The following is an 8976-nucleotide window of genomic DNA, read 5'->3' on the forward strand; positions in this document are numbered from 1 at the left end:
AAGGAAGGCATTTTAACCTAAGCACCACGCTTAATTTAAAAAACCTTTGGAAATAAGGTCATACACCTCTTGATTTAAACTAAGCACCATGCTTATTTTAAAAGATGTATAAAGATACTTCCAAACCTAAACATACTATAGTAAACAAAAGGTAACATAAAAACATTATGAAGATTTATTCAAATTGAGATGAAAGAGCATGATCATGGTGAGAGATTTTTTAGTAAAAGATACAAGTGGCATGAATGTATGCAAGGAACTAAATATGATGTGGATTTGATATGAGAGAATTTAAACTAAATGGAGTGGATGCAGTGAATCATTTAAAGTAAACATGCAATGGTATGAAAAATTAAAAGATAACTACTCATCAAGTTTAAAGTCCATGAGCAAGACTATCTCACCTTTCTTGATCATACTTTCCATGACTCACAATATAGAATTTGTGAGTAGTGCAGCGTCTGTATTCGTCACTTTAGATGTGATTTGAATTCTTATGACGACTAACCTTTTTCTCCAATTTACACATGGTTAGAGAACATATATATACGTCTATACCAACCTGTGAGATGGCAAGGTTCTAGTGTTGATGGATCTTTGAATGTTCAGGCACCTTGGGGTTCTTCAATGTTTTTTCTTCTCTTGTGAAAGCTTGTCGAAAGGTCAAAACTGACATTTGTGTCCTAGTCTTATTCCACAATTCAATAGAACTAGGGGTAATCCTACTAAAACTAGTGGTATGTTAATGATCTAAATCTTTATGCCAATTGTTTCCTCGGCAACGACGCCAAAAATGCTTGTTGGTATTTATAAGTGCAAATAGAATATGAAGGATTCCGCAAGTGCACAGAATACCATTGTAGCATTTTACCAGGAGTATTCTAGGTATCGTTATTTATATTTTACCACATGGAAACAATGGAGTAAAGATTTATTGAGTAATAAAGGAATATCTATAAGTCAACATACCATCATAGCTAGAGAAAGGGGTAAAGGTAATGATTGGAATTGAGAATAATGACACTCAGGGGATAGATCACTAAGATAATGTAAACTAGTTAATTCAGGAGAACATCGAGTGAGGTAGATTCCTATGATATTCTTATTATAGGATCAAAGTATATATATATACATATATATATACATACATACATACTATATATATATATATATATATATATATATATATATATATATATATATGTATGTATATATATCCGACTATAGCTAAGACTCACTCTACTCTTGTGCACCTCGGGACGCTGCTAGACTGGTGGAGCACCGCAAAAGGATAACTCTTCTAACGTGACTATGGTCATACAATTTAAGAACCTGCTCACATGGGGTTGACTACATAGGATAGATGGGGCTGTCACCTCCTGCTGCTACCACATGACCAAGGAATAGGGTGTACTCACTAGGCAGAGCATCAGTATAAGCACCATGCTTACACGAGGCTCGACTACTTTGCCCAATCGATAAACTAGCAAGCTAAGTGCTCTATGAACCCACACATTTCTTATAGTGGCGGTGCGTGATGGTGGGAGGTCTCATGTGTGTTCTCCCCATGAGTCAATGGCATCGGCCGCTTCCACGAACCAGGTTGAGTTGCCTAGAGAGCGGACGCCTTTGAGACGAGTTGTGTGGATTCTGTGCCCCTAAGTTTATTCTACTGCTCTATCTTAGCCTTTTGGGATCGTTAGCACATCTACTGTGTGTATGTGAATACACTTGAATAAAGAAAGTTAGGGAGTCATTGTGTGTCCTGCTGTCACTGTCCGGGGTGCAGCGAGCCCCTGGGCAGGAGTTCCTGGTGAGGTCGTGGTGGCTCCTGAACTGTAGGCCGATGAGGACAGCTTTTCTATCGCTTGGAACGGCAAGAACTGAATTGTAGAGGTAAATGACGTAGATATCTGGTAGACCAAAGGGATGGGCGCAGAGATCAAAAAAGGATGGGTGCATGCATACATGGGATCTCGAAGTTGATACGCCGACATACACCATATGAATATGTATGGATAAGAGCGGTGTAGATGAGGGATCATTATACTCGTAGATAACCGCTTTTTCATAAATCCTTCTATAAAAGTAGGCAGAATGAACAAGGGTACATGGCAGCACGTGTATACACAAGAGAGAAAATTATTTGAAGCCATCCAAGTACCACTGTTCTAATTGCGATACGTGCAACTCAAGGTGTTTTCTCTCGTTTTTCTGATGTAGCGAGGACTATAGGCTTCGCCGTGAATTTGAGTTGTTTGCATGGGAAATTAGAATAAGAAACTACTAATTCACTCTTTACATGTGTGAGTGAATTAGTTAGCTTTTTATTTTTTGTTGCTTTTGCATTTACTTTTCTAGTTGTTTTATTTCAATTTTATTTGTAGTTCCCTATAACTTAAGATGACTTAATAGACTATATGTACAATGGTTGTCCTTTTAAGTTGTCTCATAGTAACTCACAATTCCTTAATGCATAGAATAAAATAGGAATGTGACTTGCATGACAACTAACTTATACAATGGTACAACGTATGATACGACACGAGTGGGGAAGGCAATAGTCAATCAAAGAAATAATATGTCTAAAAATGCAAATGTTAAAAAATGGAGCGATATATAGTTAAAAGTACCACAACCACATGAGGCAACATTTCGTTAAAAAAGTAACTCTTTATTCATAAGCCTAGTAGGTTATATTCGAAAGGTGTACAATAACAAAGATATATCAAAGACTACTAGGTGTACTAATAACAAACAGCTATCGAGTATAGAAAATAACCTATACTCGACTGCGACATTAGCAAAACTTTCACTAACATCACCCAAGAAGGGCATGGATCGGAGTTTGAAATGACAGAGTTGTAGTCGTAGGTGCTCCGATGAAGAGAACCGATGTGAAACCCACCTCGCAAAGCTTCCACTTGCATCCTCATAGGCAAGGGTTGTAGCGAAAAGCATGAGAGACCTACCCGCGTGTCTAACTCCTCCACGGAAATGGAAGAGAGGATCACCCTAGGTGTCCCAAGCCGTCGAATTTTGATACACACGGCACCAGTAGCTCCATCGAGTATACCTCAGTTTGCTGATCTCCAAACACCCTGAGGCAACGCGCAGTTGCTGTGGACCACCGAGGAAGCTATCTTCAATGGCAACACCTCGACACAGTGGCAGCCCGATGAGGCCCACTAACGAGATCCTAACATATGGGTATGTTAAGCCTCGGGATCTATGGTTTCTAACCGAAGAGACCCCTCGGCCAATCCCTAGGATAGCTTAGGGGCTCGAGGGCTATACCCATCGGGTATGCTCGAGCGCACCCTCAGACTAAGAGCTTGCCCTAGCATGAGCATGCCAAGGCCTCTGCTCAGGGCCCGGGGGCTCACCCGAGCCTTAGGCTCCTAATCGACAGGAAACCTGAGCCCAGCCCTCGGCTCCTACCTAGCCTACAACGCCAGCTAAGGCCTGGCACAAGAAGACACACCCCGAGCCACCAAGGCACATGGGCTCCTTGACCGTAGCACCTTGGGCATGGCCTTGCGAGCCGCTCCCCCGATAGGGTCACGCACGAGGTGTGACACAAGAAGACAAGCTTTTCCTCGGCCTCTAGGGGCTTGGGTGCTCCCAAACCTATGTGTCAGTCCCTAGAGCCTACCTACTTCACTACCAAGAAGACTCTAGAAGGTCCACCTAGGGGAGGCCGGTCCAAGCCAACATAGCCTGACACGTAGAGTGTCAGAACAGAGTAGTCGGACGATGCTCAGGGCTTTTTTGGCTCCACAACATTGCCACGGTCCACAGAGCACTACTGTAAGACCCTCCTAGACTCTGGTGCATGTAGACCATAGACACGTCCCCCAAACCACCATGTACCTGACCTATCTTGATATATAAGGGGTAAGGTGGATCCTAGAGGGGAGTGGATGATCCAAGACACATCATTCCATTCCTCACCATCCATCCACTCCTACTCAGCACTGAGAGCAGAGCAACCCTAGAGATGGGCACTGAGAGCTCCTCCACCGCATCCGTCGTCTTCCTACTCTCTAACAAGGGGAAGGCTCCACCGGCAGGTGAGGCAACCTCAGGATTAGCACCGAGCTAACCCCCCTACCAAATCTCTCTTCCTTCTATACACTCTATTGTAACCCCCTGATTTTAGGTGCTCTTGAGTATAAGGATCATCAACTGCTAGACATAGGGCATCGATCGGCCTAAAAAGGGATAAACCGTTGCATCCTAATTCTTGTGTTCTTGAGTCCATCCGAGCCACCATAGGCATGTACTCTGACACCAACTTGAACAACAAAGCATGTCATGGTTCTGACCCCGTGATAGGTGCCATGCTAGGTAGGGGGTAGTGTCAAGTGCGATTCAAGATCTACGGTGGCCGGCGCCGTGCCAGACGGCGGTGTCTGCTTCCTCGGTGAGTTTGTCATCATATCCGGCGCCTCTGCCCTAGGCTAGGTCCTCTACTTTTGGAGCTTGGCCTACGTCGCTGACTGTTGCTGCAAGTTTCATCCACAAGAGCCACACTGGTGAGCGGTGGGTCCTTAGCGCCGCCCCCACCATCGAGTCTCTTGGGAGTAGGGCTCCTAGTCCTAGCTCGGCAGGCCCATCACCACTCACACCTACATCTAGCCACAACGAGCCGACATTGGAGGCCCCACATGGCAATCGGCGTCCCATGTGCAAGTGGGTGGGCGTCGCGTGTGCAAGCGGCGCGCCTTTAGCACCTTCTCGCACGAGGGTGCCGTGCGAAGCAAGAGCGATGTGGAAAAGGAGCTAACGTGCGAGATCAGCAAATAGGTAAGTCCTTAGGCCCTAGAACCCTTTATCATTCATTCCTCGCTCCCTAGATCATTGCCGGGAGGGAGACGCGCTCACCCTACTCAAAATGGACTCACTTCCGAGCCATGGACTTTCTTAGCCTCACAATCGAAGAGCAGAACCACCCTGTCCTTCATCTCGAGACCACCAAACGGGATAGGCCAATGCCTGAACGCTAAATGGGCATGACCTAGGCTAACTGAGCTAATGGCCGACACCCCTCGAGCTCACGGGAGGAAACAGGCGTTGGGGATGCTCCCCACCGAGACGAATGGGGGACAAAGCGAGCATGGCAATGAAAGTGTGAAACTCGACACACGGGCGTGCCCCTGGTGCACCATTGTTTAGAGGGGCAAGCCCCCAAAATTATAGCAACAGATTTTATGACCAAATTCTTGTGCAGATCACGGAGAAGCCAGTGGAGTGGCAGGCCCTTCCACCTCATTAGGGATGTCGTCGACGAGCAGCGATGCATCATTGATGATGTTAGCGGCGGCGGGAACTAGGGGTGCAATGGCATCCTCCGCCCTTTCCAATGCCTCGTCGGATGCCTAGCGCCACGGTGCCCAAATTGACTTCGGGGAGCTGGAGCTTCACCAGGGTCAAGGCTATTGTAGCCCCCTGATGAACTGTGCACCCCACAACTTGGGGAATGCACACCACAAGGGAACACACTCGCCTGGCAAAGTCAAGAGGGCCCCCTGGGACCGACGAAGGGAGCAAGGTGCCACCTGCCTCCTACGCATCGACGATGAGCTCTTATAGCTCCGGCCACACCACGGTGAGCTCCTGGCCATGCTTAGCCAAAGTATTTCTACCCGCCTTAGACACCTCCGCCTCCACCTCCACCTGTCGCTCATGCCAAGGTGGTCATGCTCCACACACGTCTTCCTCGCCTCCTCCTCTAGGATGAGGACCTTGCCATGCTTGTTCGCAAGCTCTGCCCGCTGCCCTACACCATTCAAAAGGGAGGAATTGAGTTCATGGTGAGCGAGAGCAGGAGGCCCCACCTCAGAAGCAAGGGAAAAGAAGGAAGAGGAAGGACACGCCTGTGATGAGCTGTCGGGTGTTGACTGTCACTAACACCTATTTTGACCATCGACATTTCACCCAAAAGCATGGTAAAGTGAGATAAAACATCATCACATGTGCAGAATTTTGTTTATAATTCACATAGTTCCACTTGTGCTTGTAGAATTATTTGTATGCAGGAAATATACCAAGGTTTGGCCAAAAAGGTGAGAAATATGGACATATAGAGCAAGTGGACGTGGCAGGAGGCCTTGGGCCCACTTGGGCCCACCGTTCGGCCCCCCAAGTGGCCCTGCCATGTCACTGATCCATGGGAGCTGCTCTAGAGCCAATCACAAGCTTCCATTCAAGTCAGTTTTATGAATATACAAGATTTGATGCCAGTGGATTCATGGGCCAATTGTCATAGACTTGGGAGCTCTCCACCGACTTACCAACCGCCATACCTATTGAATTTCACCATATGCTAGCTTCACAACCACCTTAGAGGAGCAACTATAATGCTATGATGCAATGGCGGTGGATCCAAGGGTCGGTCGGCGCCCTACCTTGGCCGCCTGGCGCCCTAGGTCCTCCATTGACCTTGCCACTGCGTACAAATACCCTTCCCCTCACTATACACTATAAATAGTGGGTGTGGAGCTCGGTGGAGAGGTGCCCCATTCATTTCCAATCTCTCCAAGCTTCTCTTAGCTTTCTAGCTTAGTATTAGCTATAGAGTAGTAGTCTAGTAGTGGAGTAGAGCAAGAGTGGAGCTTCTCAGAGTTCGAAAGAGTCTTCTGGGTCTGGTATAGCTCCTTTGTAATTCTTTCATTTCTGCATTACTTTATTCAGTATTTATTTTAGTACTTTATTCTAGTATTGCTTGCTTTACTTTAAGTATTTAGTCATTACTGTTCATCATTAGTGACCTTAGGTGCTTATTGTTTGGCATTAGTAGCCTTTCATTAGTACCGATTCCACCGTCTAGTTAGGGTGCTATGATCTCATTTCATCAAAACTCGGATCGAAGTAGTAAGTTTATAGATTAAGTGTGGTGCTTAGGCTATAGATTACCTGTGGATACGGCTAGGCCTCTAGATAGATTGTTGTAGGTGGCAAGTGGTGACATCCTTGTCTATCCTCTGTATTCCACCACAATAGGTCTAGTTATTAAATCATAGGGCTCATGGCAGACCTTGTCTATTTAACTCTCCTAGTTGGTAGGCGAGTTGTGCCCCAAAGTACTATCGCATTTCTCCTAGTTATTTGTTTACCCTTAGTTACTAGAAAGATAAATCGCTCACTCTCCCACCTAGCTATCTCTAGGTAGCTTGTATTTAGTAGTTAGTTTAGGTAGTTCACACCCATCCTTCACTATCGTTCACCTACCTAGGATCAACTTAAGACCTGCCTTTAACAAATCCTAGTCCTATATAAATTCTAGCCTTCCGCCTTCTTATGGGAAAAATATAAATTCAACACTCGGTACTCACCAAGCGAAGTGCTACACAATAGTTCTGTGTGCTTGCAGGAATCCTCCAATAATCGTTAAGAAATATCAACAAGCATTTCTGGCACTCGTTACCGAGGAAGGCAAATGTCATCAAATTTATAAGGCTAAATTTGTTAGCTAGGTTGTTTTTAGTTATCCTAAGTAGTTTATCCCTTTTTCCTCATATCCTATCACTACCCTACATGATCATGGGCGATAAGTCCATTCTTGATTTTTCCATACCCTAGGCTGCTAATGTAGCCACTAGACCCAATGTTATCAATGGGGATGCTAACTTTGAGCTTAAGCCAGCGTTAATTACGATGGTTCAAGCTAGTCCATTCTGTAGGAAAGCCCATGAGGATGCAAATGGTCACCTCCAATATTTCTTGGAGATTTGTAGCACATTCACCATTAAGGGAGTGAACTAAGATGCTATACGTCATTGCATTTTCCTCTTCTCTTTGTTAGGAAAGGCTAAGCAATGGTTTTATTCTAATGGCAATGCTGTAGATACCTGGGACAAGTGTTCTAATGCTTTTCTAGTTAAGTTTTTCCCCATAGGAAAGATTAATGATCTACGCAATAAAACCTCTAGTTTTCAACAACTAGCAGATGAATCGATTCTCGAAGCTTGGGAACGAATGCAAGAGTATGTTTCTGCATGCCCGCACCATGGCATGGAAGACTGGCTTTTGATCCAGAACTTCTACCATGGATTAGTGCGGTTAGATAGGAGCCATTTAGATGCTACTGTTGGTGGTGCATTCTTTTCGCTAAGTGTTGCAGATGCAAAGACACTGATCGAGAAGATAGTCTCCAACCAAGGATGGAGCGATGATCGACTCCAACCCCATAAACGAGGTATGCATTCAATTAAAGAAATTGACATGCTTGCAGCTAAGATCCATCTACTCACGAAGCGAGTGAAACATTATGAGAAGGTGAGTGCCCAAGAGACACTCAAAGCCATGGATTCCCACATAACTTGCGAAGTCTGTGCGACATTCGGGACAACTCCTGCCCCGAAACCCAAGAGGACCTCAACTTCATCAACACCGACTACGGGTTCTGTCCACAACATCAAGGCTAGAATCAGCGCTCCAACAACCAGGGAGGTAACAATTATTACTCTTCTTCTTGTTTGAATAATCAATGGTAATAATAGTTATGCTTTCCTGAAAAATCTTGTTTATGGTCAAAGTAGAATGACTGATAGCATAAATAAAAAGTTGCATGCTCATGACAAGATGTTGGAAAACATAAATGCTAAATTGGATGAATTTTCTTCTGTTATAGAGAATCAACTTAGTTTTAATAAGATGATAGAAACCCAATTATCTCAAATTGCTGCTGCTATCCCATCCTATGAAAAAGATAGAATTCCTGGCAAACCTGAGGGAATAATGGAGACAACCAACCTTGTTACTGTAAGGTATGGCTATGCTTTAAATTCATGGGGTTCTTATTTATTAGATTCCCCATTTACCATTAAGAAGGGTGATCCAGGTACTCCTGTGATTACCTGCTCCATCAGAACTCATACCTTCCATAATGCTCTGTGTGATTTAGGCTCTAGTGTTCACATAACGTCAACAGCAACATATGATAAACTGTTCTACACTACCTTAGCGCTAACT

At 44.8% G+C, this 8976-nt stretch overlaps 1 non-coding gene across 1 annotated transcript; it reads right to left on the minus strand.

Moving 5' to 3' along the window:
• Positions 1 to 7911: 7911 nt before the first annotated feature.
• LOC136498725 (small nucleolar RNA R71) lies at positions 7912 to 8018 on the minus strand. Its single transcript, XR_010769732.1, has one exon. It is a non-coding gene; the product is annotated as a small nucleolar RNA R71 (small nucleolar RNA).
• Positions 8019 to 8976: the final 958 nt, after the last annotated feature.

This window comes from Miscanthus floridulus, chromosome 12 (genome assembly GCF_019320115.1).
Source record: "Miscanthus floridulus cultivar M001 chromosome 12, ASM1932011v1, whole genome shotgun sequence".
In the NCBI taxonomy this organism is placed as follows: Eukaryota; Viridiplantae; Streptophyta; class Magnoliopsida; order Poales; family Poaceae; genus Miscanthus; species Miscanthus floridulus.